The sequence below is a fragment of the Melospiza melodia genome, chromosome 16 (assembly GCF_035770615.1).
Source record: "Melospiza melodia melodia isolate bMelMel2 chromosome 16, bMelMel2.pri, whole genome shotgun sequence".
Classification (NCBI taxonomy): domain Eukaryota; kingdom Metazoa; phylum Chordata; class Aves; order Passeriformes; family Passerellidae; genus Melospiza; species Melospiza melodia.
In genome coordinates, this window is record NC_086209.1 from 4,868,559 (window position 1) to 4,884,138 (window position 15,580).

The 15,580-nt window shown below is 54.8% G+C and overlaps 1 protein-coding gene across 3 annotated transcripts in view; it reads left to right on the forward strand.

Moving 5' to 3' along the window:
• The first annotated feature begins 6,850 nt into the window (after positions 1-6,850).
• FRMPD3 (FERM and PDZ domain containing 3) overlaps positions 6,851-15,580 on the forward strand; it is a 65,437-nt gene continuing 56,707 nt past the window's right edge. For all 3 annotated transcript variants that reach the window (XM_063170365.1, XM_063170366.1, XM_063170367.1), the window contains exon 1: positions 6,851-6,932. The gene's annotated coding sequence lies outside the window, so the exon portion shown is untranslated. The remainder of the gene's footprint in view (positions 6,933-15,580) is intronic.

The window sequence follows — 15,580 nt, forward strand, 5'->3', positions numbered from 1 at the left end:
ACGGTCACAACCATGCTCCCGAGGGGCAGCTGTGGGGACATGCTGGGGCAGCAGCACCCTGGGGATGGCTGTGAGCTGGAGGGCCCTGAGATGCTGCAGTGACAGCGCTGCTCTCCATATGGCAACCTCTGGAACCACCAGAGTGGTGCCACCCCTCTGGATCCCAGGACAGGGAACTGACACAGTAGGGAAATGTTGGACGTGGCCAGTGGTGTGAAGGGAGCCACGGGGACATAGCAATGCCATCCTGGCCCCTGTCCCCATGCCTGGGGAGGTGGTGACAGCCTGGCAGCTCCTCACACGAGCCTGCAGCTGCAGGGATCTGCACGTTTCATAGTACACGTGTCCCATTAAGAAAAAGATCAGAGTTCCCAGGAGCTAAAAATAACAGCAGGCAGTGGAGTTTGTCCAGGAGACAGAGAGGGATGTGGGGGTGAGGAGCAGAAGGTGTAATTTCACTGCTGGCTCCAGCAGTGACAGGGTGCAGGAGAAGGGAGTGAATCAATCCTGCCCTGGTGCAGGAGATCACTGCTGAGGGAGCAGCCTGGGGCTGTGGTTACTGAGCTCCAGAGCCACTCCTGTCACACCTGAGGTACTGCAGGGTGTAGGGGGTGCCCTGGGGCTGTGCCAGGGTGCAGCAGGCAAGGACAGAGCTGGCACCATGCTCCCGAGGGGCAGCTGTGGGTTGATGCTGGGGCAGCAGCTCCCTGGGGATGGCTGTGAGCTGGAGGGCCCTGAGATGCTGCAGTGACAGGGCTGCTCTCCATATGGCAACCTCTGGTGCTGAGTGAAGGAGTGAGTGCAAACACAGATCCTAATTGCCACAGCTCCTCCACAGCCAGCTCTGCCTGCTCTCCCCAAGCTGTCAGATGCTCTCTGGCAAATGCCTCCATCTCTCTTCCATGGCTGAATTGAAGCTATTTATTCTCTCCTCAAGATCCAGCAGCTTCTGTTTTACCACTAGTTGAGCAGCTGGGAGAGAGCAGGAGGAGTGAGGAGGGGAGAAACCCCTGGAGCTCCTTTTGGCACAATCCTAAATCCCAATTCCTTTAGGACCAGAAAATCCAAGCCCTGTGAGAGAGAGAGAGAGCAGAGGCCAATGCCTGTCCTGGGCCAAGGAAGCCCCTGGCCTGAAGCAAGCTTTGCTGGAGAAATGGCCCTCATTCCCTGAATGCTGTCAGTGGCAGGAGGAACGGGATGGGCAAAAGAATTTGCTCTTCAAGGTTATTTAACTCATTACCCTCCAGGTTTTGCATCCCAGCATGGGTTAGAGCACCTGGCAGGGCCCAGATCATCCTGTCAGGACAGGCTGAGTGAGATGGGGTATCCAGCCTGGAGAAGCAAAGGCTCCAAGGGGACCCTAGAGCCCCTTCCAGTGCCTGAAGGGGCTCCTAGAGAGCCAGGGAAGGACTTTGGGCAAGGACCAGAAGTGACTGCACAAGGGGTAAAGGCCCTAAGCTGAAAGAAGGCAAGGTTAAGTTAGACATTAGGAATAAACTCTTTACTGTGAGTGTGCTGAAGCCCTGGCACAGGTTGGAACACGAGGATTTTTAAGGTCCCTTCCAACCCAAACCATTTTGTGATTCTAACCCCAGGCTCCCACCACAGCCTTGAAGGCAAACCACAATTAAAAAAAAACCCCAACCTAAGCAAGCAAACATGGTAACAGGTCCAATTAGCAGAGGCATTTGGCTTCCCAGCACCACTCCCATGGCTGCTGGCTTTTGGAAGGGGCTGGGTGAGATGAGTGGCAGCTCCAGCAGCTCTGTGCAGATGGACACATCCACTCTCTATCTGGAGAGCTCTTGTTCCCCCAGCCAGCCCTGGCACTCCTCAGCTGCTGCAGCCAGAACAGATCCAGCATCCATCACCTCTCCTGCTCCCAGCCCCATCCTGCTGAGACCTCCAGGTGGGTCAGCACCCACAGCAGCTCCAGGGTGGCTGTTCCTGGTGCTGCATCCCTGCAGGAGCTGGGCTTGGAGCCCCAGGTGTGCAGTTACTCTGCCCCAGGGCTTTGGGGTTCCTGCATTTGGGGGCTCATACTCTCAGCAACACTTCCCTGGGTGCCTGGGCATGTTTGCCCCCCTGGCTGCCCTCATCTTTGGGGTGAAACCCAATATCTGTTTAAATCTGAGATTCCCAAAGATTATATCCAACAGGTTTCTTGAAAATCAGCAACTGAGTGGAATATGGAAACTTTTTCTTGCCCTCCCTAGTGGGGGAAAAAATCTGGAAGTAGGAGGCAAATCACAGGGAAATGGCTTTCCTTGGTACCTGCCAAGGGGAACTTCCATGGTGCTCATGGGTCCCTTCCAGCTCAGGATATTCTGTCATGTCCACTGAAATAATTGCAGGTGCCAGCCTGTCCCTTTGGAAAAGGCAGTGGTTCCCCATTGCTCCCAGCCCTGCTCCCTCATGCTGCTGCTCTCCTCCCAGCTGGTGAGCCTGTTGATTTTATAAACTGCTCATTCTCAACATTGACAGAGCTGTTTGCCTCCCACCCCACTGGGCTTTGCAAGCTCTTTTTGGTTTTTTTTCTTGACTTAATGGGATGTTTACTCCACAACAGCCTTCCCTCCACAGCCAGCAGGAGGAACTCTGAGCCACCACCCCAACAACCTGCTGGCTTTCACTCTGAGCTGGGAGTAGATTTGAATTTCCTCCCTGCTGCAGCTCCTGCAGGGTTGGGGTTGAATTTTGGTCCCCAAATCCAACTGAGAGGTCTTGCAGCTCATTTCTACCCTGGGGAAGAAGGAGGGAGCTCGCAGGTTTGGAGAAAGGCACTCTGAGGTTTGGAGGCTGAGGGCTCTTCAGCCTTGGGCTGGGTCAGAGGTGTGTCCTGCCCTGTGGTGACAGTGCAGCTCTGAGCAGGTGACAGGGAGGTGGCTTGGCAGCTGCCAGCCTTGCCTCATGACAGCTGCCAGGCAGGCATCAGGTAGTCGTGATTTCTCCTACTCCCTCTGCCTCGGAGCCAGGGACAGAGTGGGAGGGGTCTGCTCAGCTCCTCCTGGGGAAGGAAGCAAACACGGATATGCACAGAGCCCTTTCTCCTCTGTCCACCTTAGACTGTGACACCCGTGCTCCCAGCTTCTCCCTTCAGGTGCTGCTCCTGGGGCAGGGAGGGTTGTGCCAGGGCAGGAGTTCTCACAGCATCCCTGCTTTGATCAGTGTCTGTGTGTATTGATGGGCTCCATGACACCTCTGCCACATGCTGGTGCCATCCTCCCTTACCATGACACCTCTGCCACATGCTGGTGCCATCCTCCCTTGTGATGGTGTTCACAGGGGTTCTTGGATGAGGGAAGAGATGAGGATCTGACTCCATATTTCAGAAGGCTTGATTTATTATTTTATGATATATATTACATTAAAACTATACCAAAAGAATAGAAGAAAGGATTTCATCACAAGGCTGGCTAAGAATAGAAAAAGAAAGAACGATAAAGCTTCTGTCTCAGACAGAGAGTCCGAGCCAGCTGACTGTGATTGGCCATTAATTACAAACAACTCTATGAGACCAATCCCAGATGCACCTGTTGCATTCCACAGCAGCAGATAACCATTGTTTACATTTTGTTCCTGAGACCTCTCAGCTTCTCAGGAGGAAAATCCTAAGGAAAGGATTTTTCCTGAAAGATGTCTGCAACACTCCCTTACCGTGACACCTCTGCCACATGCTGGTGTCATCCTCCCTTACCTGAGCCTCCAGCACTGGCGTGGCCATCACTGCTCATTCCTTCAGAGAACAGGGGCCCTGTGGAAGTTTGTTTCTTGCTTTCCATGAGCTCTGTGGTGTACTTGGGTGTATTGGTCTCACCTCCATCCTGCTGCTCTTGCTGACTGCCAGAAGCCCCAGCAGGCTCTCACCTGAGCTTCTCCCAGTGCTGCTGCACTGAAGCTCTCACCTTGTCATGGCAGGACAGCAGCAGTCCCAGGGGGAAAGCAGCAAACAGCTGATTGCCAAGGGGCTAATCCAGCAGGGAGCAGCAGCGTGGAGAGTGGCAAGTGTGCAGTGCAAAGCCAGCAGCCTTTGTCCCATCCTGCAGCACAGAGCTGGGGACGTGAGTGTGGTGGTGTTCACAGGGGTCCCAGGATGAGGAAGAGATGAGAATCTTGACTCTATGTTTCAGAAGGCTGATTTATTATTTTGTGATATATATAAAAATAAAATTATATATTAAAACTATACTAAAATAATAGAAAAAAAGATTTCATCAGAAGGCTTGAAAGGAATAGAAAAGTGATAACAAAAGCTCATGACTGAGAAAGTCTGACCCAGCTGATTGTGAATGGCCATTAATTAGAAACAACCAAAGATGTACCTGTTGCATTCCACAGCAGCAGATAATTATTGTTTTTCTTTTCTTCTGAGGCTTCTCAGCTTTTCAGGAGAAAAATCCTGGCAAAAGGATTTTTCATAAAATATGTCTGTGACACATGAGCAAGGGGCAGGGCAAGCCCACGGCACCCACGGGAGGGAGGGAGGCCTGTGGCGATGGCATTGTGAGATCAGGAGATGCCAGAGAACTGTCTCTGAATTAACTGCAGCAGGTAGGGAGCCTTAAAACATTTGAAGAGGGCAGCACATAACCACAAAGGTGCCCAGGGAAGAGAAATAAATTTGTGTTTCCCTCACAGGAAGCACACAGGATAGGGAGCAAGTTGTTCATGTTACAGTTTCCCACTGCTTCCCAACTCTCACCCAACACCAACTGCAGAACAGTTGTCTGGCAAATAAGCTATGAAAAAATAAGGAAGCTTTGCCAAAATCGCAGCTGAAAGAGTAAAACTCTCGCAGATGATACTGCTGCTCAGAGACACTTGCCTCCTGCCTTTAAGCAGGCTTTATACCAGCATCCAAACATAAAGAAAGAAAATCTGACAGGTGTATATAAGCAATTGGGCACAAACAAACAAATCCTCAAACTCTGCAAGGAATAGGTTATGTTTTGAGGGGGCTGTCTTCATGTACAGACATGCAGGGAGAAGGGCGTTTTATTTTGGGGAAAAAATTCTGATATTGAAATCTAGAAAAGCATTTGAGCTTTGCTATATCTTCTCAATCTTCATTCTGGAAACAGTCTTTTAAAATCCATAGCTGTATCTGTAAAGGGCCAGCAAATGCAAACAGGTTTAAAATAGATATGTGAATGAGTCAAATAGATGTCAACAGCCAACCTTAAAAGGTGCATGCTGTATCAAACAGGGAAAACAGGAGAGGATATAAATTTGGGTTGAGACAAGTTTTAAGGTGTGACATGCTAAAAGCATAAGAACATATAATGAAGACTATTCCAGGTGATTAGAAGAAAGGCAGCCAGTGCTCTGCTGGATTCTTGTGTTTCTGTGGCTGCAAAGAGCTCTGACATTAAGGCATCACATAAACCAGAATTAATCCCTTTACATCAGGATCTGCCATGAGCAATGTTAGAAAATTCACATACTCTGCCCTTTCCAGTAGCAGATAAATGTAAAGAACATTTCCTAAACTGAAATGTCAGAAAATGCTTTTGGAAAATACTGATGAGATAGAGAGCAAGGGATTGCCAGGGCCAGGCAGGATTTCCCTACGGGCTGTGGAGAAGGAGCAGGTGGAGTTACTGAGCCTGGGGTTGGGTGCCCTGCTCCTGGGATAGCTCTGAGATCATGGAGATGGGAGGCAGCAATTGTGACTGCAATTCCTGTCAAAGCTTAGAGCAGGAAACTACATCCAAGTCCAACTTCTGTACAGAGCAAATGAGTTGCTTGAAGCTCTGATAAAGAATAGAATGGGAAGATGTGGAAAGTCATATGATGGAAGTCAGTCATATTTTCAAAGGAGGAATTCGTGGCTTGCAAATTATTCTTTCTTGAGTATGTTAGCCAGCTAATAGTGCACTTGAATTCCTCAATTCCATGGTAACCTACCTCCCAGCCCTTGCTTCTCAATCTATTTGGAAGAAATGCACACAAGCCTCCTTTCATGCATTGATAATGTAGTTTCCTTAAGAGGTTTTGTTGATTTTTTCCCCGCCAAGACTGGGAGAGTGGTTACCATGGAGTTACCTATGGACAGGCAGGCAGACAATCCCCTGCCTTTGGAACAGGGGGACGAAGAGTGAGGTGACAATGTTTGCACACCACACATAATGTCTAAAGGTAATTAACAAGAAACCTAACGAGGCACTGCAGGAGGGTTTCATGATGTTTAGCGATCCGATGGCAACATGGCAAGCGGCATCCGAAGAGCAGTGCCCCATGCAGCGGGGCTCGCTGGGCAGGCCGGTGGCCGCCCCAGACCGGAGCTGCCCGGGGAAGGAGCCGCGGCCGGGCAGGCTGGGGAAGGCACCGGGCTGCGGGAAGGGGCGCGGGATGTGCGGGCTCTGCGGTGCCGGAGCGGGGACACCCGGCGGGGGACACCGGCGCGATGCCGCGGCTGGGCCGGGGCGTGAGGCGGTGGGCGAGGGGCTCCTGCGGTGTCCGGCCCCCCGGTACCCACCGAGCGTGCCCGTCCGTGCGCAGCCGGCGGGGCCCGGGGGGCGATGCCCGCGGTGGGCCCCGGGGGCGATGCCCGCCGCTCCCGGAGGGGGCGTGAGGGCTCCGCAGCCCCCGGCCCGGGGGGGCCCGCCCGCCTCCGCCCGCCCCGCGCCCCGCCCCGCCCCGCCCCGCCCCGCCGAGCCGCCGCCCGCCCTCGCCCCGCAGAGCCGCGCGCCGCGCTCGCCGCCGCCGCGGGCACGGAGCAGCGGGCCGGGCCGGGCCGGGCCGGCATGGCGGGGGCGGGCCCCGCGGGGCGGCGGCAGCAGCAGCAGAGGCGGCGGGCCCCGTCCGAGCGCTGAGCGCGGCGGGCCATGGGGGCGGCGGCGGCGGGGGGCTGCGGGAGCCCTGCCCTGCCCTGCCCGCCCGCCCGCCGAGCCCGCGGCGCTTCCTGAGGGAGCGGCGGCGGCGGAGCCCAGGTGAGCCCTTGCCGGCCGTGCCCGGGGACGGCCGTCGGTCCTGCGCGCCGCCGGGGGAGTTCGCCGGCTGGCCCGGGATGCCCCGGCGGCACCGAGGCGACCGCGAGCGGCGGGAGCTGCCGCCCCCTCCCCGGCACCTGCTCGGTGCCGGTGCTCCCGCAAGGGATGCCCGCTCCCGGGCGCGGGGTGCCCGGAGCCATCGCCGGCGCGGAGCTCTGTCTCGTCCTCCGCGGGGTCCGCTGGGGATGTGCCTGTGGCCTTCTGCCGGGGCCGGGGTGCTGGTGATGGGGTCCCCCCGTTCCTGCCCCGTGTCCCTGCCGCCGCCTCGGCGGCCCTGGCTCGGTGCAGCCGCCGGGATGCGCGGCAGGAGGAATGTGGCCGCAGGGGCTGGAGCGGATCGGTGCAGCCGGACATACCTGAGATTGCTTTTCCCCCATAGCGGGGAAGGCTGAGCACAGAAAGTGGGCTCGGGGCAGGGAGCTCCACCAGTTCCCCCTCGGGTCACCTTGGCGTGCTCCTGGGTGACAGTGTTCCCGCTATTAGTCTGGTATCATGGCAGTTGCCATCGTGAAGTGCGGCTGATTGAGCTGAAAGAACAGAGACAAACGCACTTGGCTTCTGGCTTGAGGCTTGTTTGGGTTTGGTTGTTTTTCCTCGTTTTCCTATTTTAGAGCAATTTGGATGGGATGAGTTTTCCTCCTTGTCGGCAGCAGAACTGGTAGAGAGACGTGGCTTGCTTTTGAGGAAGTGCAGTTTGAAAGCATTCTCACCTTTCTCTTCTCTGATGACAACCGGAGGGCTGTGTGCCGCCTTCAGCCTTCCCGTGCCTCAGTTTCCCCGTGCCCACAAAGGAAAGGCGGAGGAGAAAAAAGCTGGGATGTTCTTGTGTGTGAGAACCTCTGCTGCCATGAGACTGCCTCGAGGGCAGAGTGGCTCTGGGTGAAGCCCAAGGCAAGCTGAGCCTGTGGCCCACCTTTGTGAGGAGGGAGGTGCTGAGTGCAGGGAGGGCTGGCACTGCCCCTGCTCTGGGCACAGACCCTGGCAGGATGCTCCCCGGGTTTAGCATCCCTCCATGCCCATCCACGAGCTGCTGGCATCCATGTTGTCCTGCAGTCAGGAGTTCCTGCTGTACCTGAGCAGCAAACAAAACAGCATCCCGGCTTTTTTCATAATAAATTGGGGTGTTTTTGGCTTTGACATCTCCTGTGGCCATTTCCTGTGCCTTGGAGCTCCAGCCTGTGCTGAGCCTGCAGCCTCCCACTCTGGCTGCTGGCTGAGACCCCCGTGATGCTGAACTTCCTCTTGCCTTTGCTGCCGTCTCCTTGCACTGTGGCTGTTCCCTCTCAGCCACCAGGACAACCTTTGCTCCTGTGTGTCCACAGCTCCTGGCTGGAGCTGGGCTTTGGGGTGCTGGGACTGGCTCTGGGTGCTCTGCCTGCACGGAGGAGTGCCTGGTGCTGGAGCAGGCTGAGCTCCTCGGGCTCTGTGATGCTGCTGCAGGAGCCTGTGGGGGAAATCAGCGCCCTGGGACACCCTGGCATGGGTGGGGAGCGTGGCTGCTCTCCTGGATTGACAGTTCAACCTGCCAGCTGCCCACTTGATTGGCATGGCAACAGCCACGGTGCTGCAGCTCTGCCTGGGAGGCACAACTTCAGCCTTGCTGCAGGACCAGCCGTGAGGGGGCTCAGGGTGCTGCTGGTGGGGTGCTCTACCATGGACAGCGCTGGGCCAGCAGTGTCCCACAGCTGGAGCGTGCCTGCCCCTTCCCGGGGCTTCAGCACTGCTGCCACCAAGGGCTGTCCCTGCTGCAGCCCCAGCTGATGGGGCTGGTCCTGCTGTGAGGTCCCAGGGGGCCAGTGCTGCTGCCAGCAGCTCACTCGGCAGCTCAAGGGAATCGGGATCACTTCTCAAGGATGGAGCCATGGAGCAGATGCAAACCCACATCCCCTTGGCACAGGGGCAGGTGTGGAGAGCACAGAAGTCGACTCAGGCCTGGTTCCTTCTGCAAACCAAGGGGTGCAGGGCTGGAGACAAGGCTGGGCAAGGGAAGAGGTGCCACATGTATTAGGGTGGGCAGGGACCTCAATCTTCCTAAGGCGGGAGGGCAGGCACAGGTTTGCAGGTAACAGCAGTGAGGTTGCAGAGAGCCTTGGAGCTCATTTCTGCCTCAGACCAAGGCAGTCTGAGCTTTGGACTGGAACTGAAGCCCTGTCTAGCACAGGAAAGGTCCCTGAGAGAGGGAAGATGCTGTTTGCAGCAGCCACCTTCATGTTCACCACCCGAGCTCCTGGGAGCTGACCTGCAGTGCTGGGGCTGAGCAGAGCTCTGGGACCTGCCCATGGATCTGCAGAGCTGGGATTTTACCCCCAATGCCAGCCCCAGGACAGCAGGAAGATGCTTTTGTCATTTGCTTGGTGGCTGCACCCTGGCACGGAAGGACAAAGCCTCCAGTCCTCAGCTTTGCCTTTGCACTGGTCCTTCCTCCCTCCCACGATGTCAGGAGCAAGCCTCTCTCCTGATTCATGCCCATGAGTTCTGTGCCCTTTGCCAGGGCAGCTCCAGCACTCAGGCTCTGTGGTTTGGTGATGAAAAAAGTGTTTAGATAAAGGTAAAGTTGGGTGCTGCCTTGAGGAGTCTCTAGCCTGGAGCAAGGCTCAGATCATCTGAGGGTCTTCCACAGAATGAACCCCCATCACCACTGGGGCACCAAGGCTGCTCCCATCTCTCCTACCATGGGGCAGGAAACAGCACAAACCTGCCAGGGCTGAGATGCTTTTTGATGCCACCTTCCCCTGCCAGGACAGAGGAGATGCTTTTTGATGCCACCTTCCTGTGCCAGGACATCCCTGGGTGATGTCTCAGAGGCTGCAATGGCAGGAGGGAGAGGAGATGAAATAAGGGGGCCTTTTGCTCCATCACCAGGGCTTGTTTGGGTGTGCCCTCCCCAGGCTGCTGGGCTGCTCCAGCTTTGAAAGCAGGGGACAGAGACATGGACCCACACCAGGGAGAAGCACTTGGGAGAGTGGAAGGAAAAATGGCACCATCAAGTCATGCTGCTCATCCAAGCAGTGGCCTTGGGCACTGGCTTGTTGAAGGACACACCTTTTCCCACTTGATCCACCTAAAACAGAGTCTTTCTTCTTCTGTGGCTCCTTCTGGGGGTGTGTGCAGCTCCCTGCTTCTTGGAGGGCTGGAAATCTCTGATCTGGCTGGATATTAATCCTTGTGGCTGGCTGTCCTCCACAGGGAAGAGAGGGATGGCTGCTGCACAGCCTTCTGTGAGGCTGAGTGAGCTCTGCCCATCCTCTGCTCTCACCTGTTATGGTGGGAGCTGTCTTCCCTGAAAATGGAGAGAGAGCTGGGGAGAGAGCTCTGCATGTGCCAGAGCAGATTTCTACAGCCAGGACAGACATAATGGCCAGGAGCCACCTTGGAGGACCTGACAGTCAAGAATATCTTCCATGCCACTTGAAGAGATGATCAGAGCACCATGGCTGGCTGTGGGGTGGTAGAGGAGCCTCAAATGTGGTGGAACCCCAGCTGCACTGAGGGAACAGCCTGCCCAGATTTGATTTTTGCTCGGTACTGCGAGTGCTCACACACATTCACAGATGGGCCTTTTCTCCCTGAGAGTGCACAGATCCTCCACTGTGAAAAAACCACTGTGCTTCTGCCTGGCCATACCTCCATCCCTGTCCCTTCCATCCCTGACCCTTCCATCCCTGACCCTTCCATCCCTGCCTGCACAGCCTGAGCATGCACATGGATGCCTGGTGACGTTGGGAACACTTCAGAGCTCCCTCGTCATCCTTCCTCTCTTTCAAATTAAGCAAGAGCTGGGCTCAACAGCCAGTCAATAGCAAAACTTATCTCTTAAATAGCATTATTGATTGCCCAGGAAGCCTGGGTTTGTATCAATAGATGCATGCACACACAGGCAGGTCCTTGCCAGCTCCTGGTGGTGAATGGCACAGAGGAACGTGCAGAGAGGGTTTGCTGCAGGTGGGGACACACGTGTGAGTCCATGTGAGGAAGATGCAGCTCTCCATTGCAGAGGCACCCCAGGGTCTTTGGTTATGGGCCTTTCACACTTGCCCAGCATTATTGTGCTGCCTTGACCACTCTTGAACGTGTGTCCCTTTCTTCCTGACACATTGTGATGCAGGTTCTGCCAGCTTGCTTTGCCTCTGGTTGCAGGGAGGCTTCTGGACTCTGCCTTTGGAGAAGATGTGCAGGTGTCTGCCCACAAATTGAGTGGTCTCCTCAAAGGTCACTGACCCTGCAGGGATTCTTCATGTGGAGTCTTGGGAAAGATGTGCAAAATTCACTCTGCTGTAGAGGAACTAGAGGAGAGGAGGAACTGGCTGGAGAGGAGGATGGATGAGACCCATCCTGCCAGGGAGGGCATTGCCTTGTGTCCAGCTCTGGGCTGGCAGTGCAGGCTGTGAGCTGGCACGTGTGGGGAGTGTGGTGGCACCTGGCCGAGCTCTGTGTCCCAGGTGGGGCCATGGGAGTGTGGCAGGAAAGGCAAGGTGTGCAGCTGCTCTGGAGCTGTCTCCCTCCAGGTAATGGGCAGTGGGTGGAGGAGGGCTCCCATGGGCTGTGGGGCTTTGTCCCCTCAGGGCTCAGAGTGGCCCTTGTCCCTCAGAGGTGGCAGAGTGCCTGCAGCAGCCAGGTCATGCATGGTTCACTGCTCAAGTCCCTGTTTGCCAAGGCTCCTGCGCTGCCCGTGCCTTCCTAGCATGGAGCCAGGAGAGGGCAGGGACTGGAGCAGGGTGTGAGCAGAGCTGTGTCCTTCCTCCTGTGCAGCACCACTGCTCTCCCTGGAGCAGCTCAGCCCTGGCTGCTCTGTCCTCCAGGGTCGTGGAGCACGGCCAAGCTACAGTGATGCTCGTGAGAAGAATTGCAAAGCCTCCTGCTGGCTTTGCTGTGGCAAAGTTCAGGCTGGGGCAGTTTTGCCCTGGTGCTGCAGAGCCCTATTGCCCAGCCTGGGGCTGGGAGCCCTGTGGCTGCCACAGAGCCAGCCTTGCTCACCTCACCTCATGTTCTAACTCCCACTCTGAGACAGAGCCCCATGTCCCATACCTGGCGTCCAGCCTTGCTTTGGACCGTGCTGCCTGATGTTCTGCTCCCTCCTGGGATTACCTAAAGCTGAGAGAGGTGTCAGCAGTGTGATCACAGTGAAACAGCACAGATGATCTGTAGGGTCAGCTCACCAAAGCCTGGCGAGCCCCTACAGCAGGGGCTTGTAAGACCTCTGGCTGTGTCCTTTTAGCTGATCAGTGGGCATGAGAAGTTCTTGGCTGTCATGCCCGTGTTTCCATGTGTGTAAATGCGTGTGGATATGCAGCACTGTAAGATCCTGCTCCTGTTTGGAGCCTCTCAGCGTTTTTCTAGGCAGTGCCTGCCCGCGGCGAGCGCCGCTTGCTTGATCTTAGCCAGCCAATCTATGCAGGATCTCAGGAAAGAACAGTTGGGGTTTTATGAAGCTGGCATAATTTACAGCTAAAATAGCGCACCAGATATATGTCCAATCCAATCTCCTTTGTAATCTTGTTTTCATTAATGCCTCCAGGGTGGTGATGGGGGGAGTAAGGCAAGCGAACTGCCAGGGGAGTTTATTACCCGTGCCAGGGAGATTTGCATGATGCTCTGCACCAAGTGACCTCAATTTGCAGAGGTTAAAGCTGCCTCTGGTGGTCCCTGGCTTGGAGGGGTGTCTGCTGCCTGTGCTGGGGGCACTGAGCACAAATCCTTGTGCAGATGGCTGTGGATGTGTGTCCAGGACCATGCACACTGGAGCCATCCCAGGCAGGAAGAGCCATGGATGCATCCCTGTCACCCTGGCCAGCTCCAGGGGAAAAGGAAGGAAATGATCTCGCTGCCTTTGCAGGCTGCATTTCTCTTTAGTGTTCAAACCACATATTGTCCCAGATCTCCTGCCAATAGCAGGGAGCAAACTGATAATGCAGCTGCTATTAATAAAGCAGCGTTGTTACATATTCATATCAATCAGACTTGTAATTCCACAACATTTTTTCTCCAGAAGAAAAGGCAGTGCTTCACTGGGGCGATGGAGGAAGCTGTCAGGTGGGATGATGGTGTTGGAGATGGCTTCCACCAGCACTGGCAGAACCTGCTCCCCTCACGTTCTTCTCGTGGGGATTCCTGCACTGGGGTCCTCATCCTCCTCCCCTTCAGCTTTCCTTCTCCCAGGGAATGCTGAGCTAAAGGGGGGATCCCCAAGGCAGCTCCAGGATCCCCAGGGTGCTGTCACTGTGGGGAAACACAAGCAGTGTGAGACAGAGAAGTGCTGAATTCCAGTGGCTGGTTTGGCAGGAGCTGCTCCATGCTCTTCTCCATTTTATACAGGAATTTTCGCATATTATGCAAATTTCAAAGCAAAGTATGGAAAATCTGGGTATAAATCTGGGATGTATGTATGTTTGTGCAGCCATTAGATAGGAAAGTGTACCACAGAATTCTGGCCAGTGGATAAATATACTTAGACTGCCATTCCTAGAGTAAAATATGCTTTTTGTCATTGCTATAGTGTAACAAAAAGTACTGTCTCCAAAACTGTAGCAGCACTTTATGGTACACTATAAATTGGAAGAGATACCTGATTATTCATAGAGTATTATGGGGGTCTCAGTGACTTCACCATTAAGCCCACACCAATACTTTGTCCATAAAGCAAAACCCTCTCTCTGACTTCTTTATGATCGAATTCAACGTCCAGATCTGGCCAAATAAATCTTGTGAGGCTGAGCACGTTTTTTCCATGAATGTTTTTCTGGAAACTCTCCATTACCCTCGGGCTGGGAACATTTTGAAGCCTTAGCTGTGGGATCTCCAAGTCCTAAACCGAAGCCTCGCAGCCCTCGAGCCTTTCCCAGGCTCTCTCGTCCCTGGCGCGTGGCAGAGCTGCTCCCAGCTCATCCCTGGATCCCCCTGGCTGCTGGCACGTGCCAGGGAACGGGGCAGGGCTGTTCCACCAGCACCTGTGGTGGCAGCCCTGGGGAGTGGGCTGGCATTGAGCCCTCCTGGCAGCAGCTGTCAGTCGCTGCAGCAAGCAGTTTCCAAGCAGCTCAGACTCCTGATAGAGGTTTGTGGTGTTAATTGGAGTTATGGAAAGGAGCAGCCTCGAAGGGCAGCTGGTGTGGTGTCACCAATGTCCTTCTGCCATCAGTAGTGCCACAAGTGCTGGAAAGGCTGGCACAGCCACGGCTCTGGTTCCCCTCTGCTGCCATGGCATGCAGGGTGTTGCTGTCCTGCCAGATCTTCAGCTGGGGAAGATGGGGAGGGGGTAAAAGGTGTAGTCCCTGCCCCAAAGGGTTTGTGTCTGGGGCCTCCATCCAGCTTTGGCACCTTCTGTGAGCATTGCTCAGCTGTGTCACAGCCTGCACCAGTGCTCTGCTCACCTGGGACAGGCACTGGGTGCATCAGGTGGGTCTGGCTGCCTGTGCAGATATCCAGCCTCAATCCGTGCCATGTATTTCCTCTCTAGAAGCTTAACTGCTTCTTTCAGGTCATATTTCCTTGCTCTGCCTCTCTTTATTTCCAATATTTCAGAGCTCCCTTGAATCCTGTGCCCACTTCCACCATGGTCAGCAGCGCCTTGGAGCATCCATGCCCTTCTCTTCACTTGGCCGTTGCTGGCACCCTCTGGGCTGTAATGGGGGCATTCCCACAGGGACTGCTCAGTGCTGGGAGTTACCAGCCAGTGCTGCCTTCAGGTGGGGAGAGCAGTGGGAAATCAGTGTCCACAGGCACTTGGAGCAATGTGTCCCTACCCATGGAGCACTTTGGAGATTGTTTCCTCCATTCCTTCACAAGGACAAGCTGGAAATGCTGCTGCTGCTGCTGCTCAGAGCCCTGGAGGCTGGTGTGGTGCTGGTGGGACGTGGACCAATGTCACAGAATCCATTAAAAAAGGATTTTTTATGAAAAATCCTTTCCTTAGGATCTTTCCTCCTGAGAAGCTGAGAGGGCTCAGGAACAAAATGTAAACAATGGTTATCTGCTGCTGTGGAATGCAACAGGTGCATCTGTGATTGGCCCATGTTGGATGTTTCTAATTAATGGCCAATCACAGTCTGCTGGCTCAGACTCTCTGAGACAGAAGCTTTGTTATCATTCTTTCTTTTTCTATTCTTAGCCAGCCTTCTGATGAAATCCTTTCTTCTATTCTTTTAGTATAGTTTTAATATAATATATATCATAAAATAATAAATCAGCCTTCTGAAACATGGAGTCAGATCCTTGTCTCTTCCCTCATCCTAAGACCCCTGCAAACACCACCACAGACCAGGAGCTGCCATCAGTGTCACATCTGCCTTGGCTGTCACATCCCTCCCCCCAGCTGCTGGCTTGGACCCAGGTCTCTCTGGGGAAGGCCTGGAGTGGTGTCTGGGAGGTTCCTACCATGGCTGGTTGCTCTCCAGCCCCATGCAAGCATCCTCCATCCCAGGAGCAAGCACAGATACCAGCCCTACACTCTGGTTGGGCTCTGGGAGGGATCTAGTGGCTTCTTGTCATGTAAGTGGTGAGTGTCCCTAAGTGCACTGGCAGCAAAAATCCCTGAACATCTCCAGAGAACCATGATGGTGCCTGGAAAAGTTCCAGTACAACAGTGGGGGATTTTA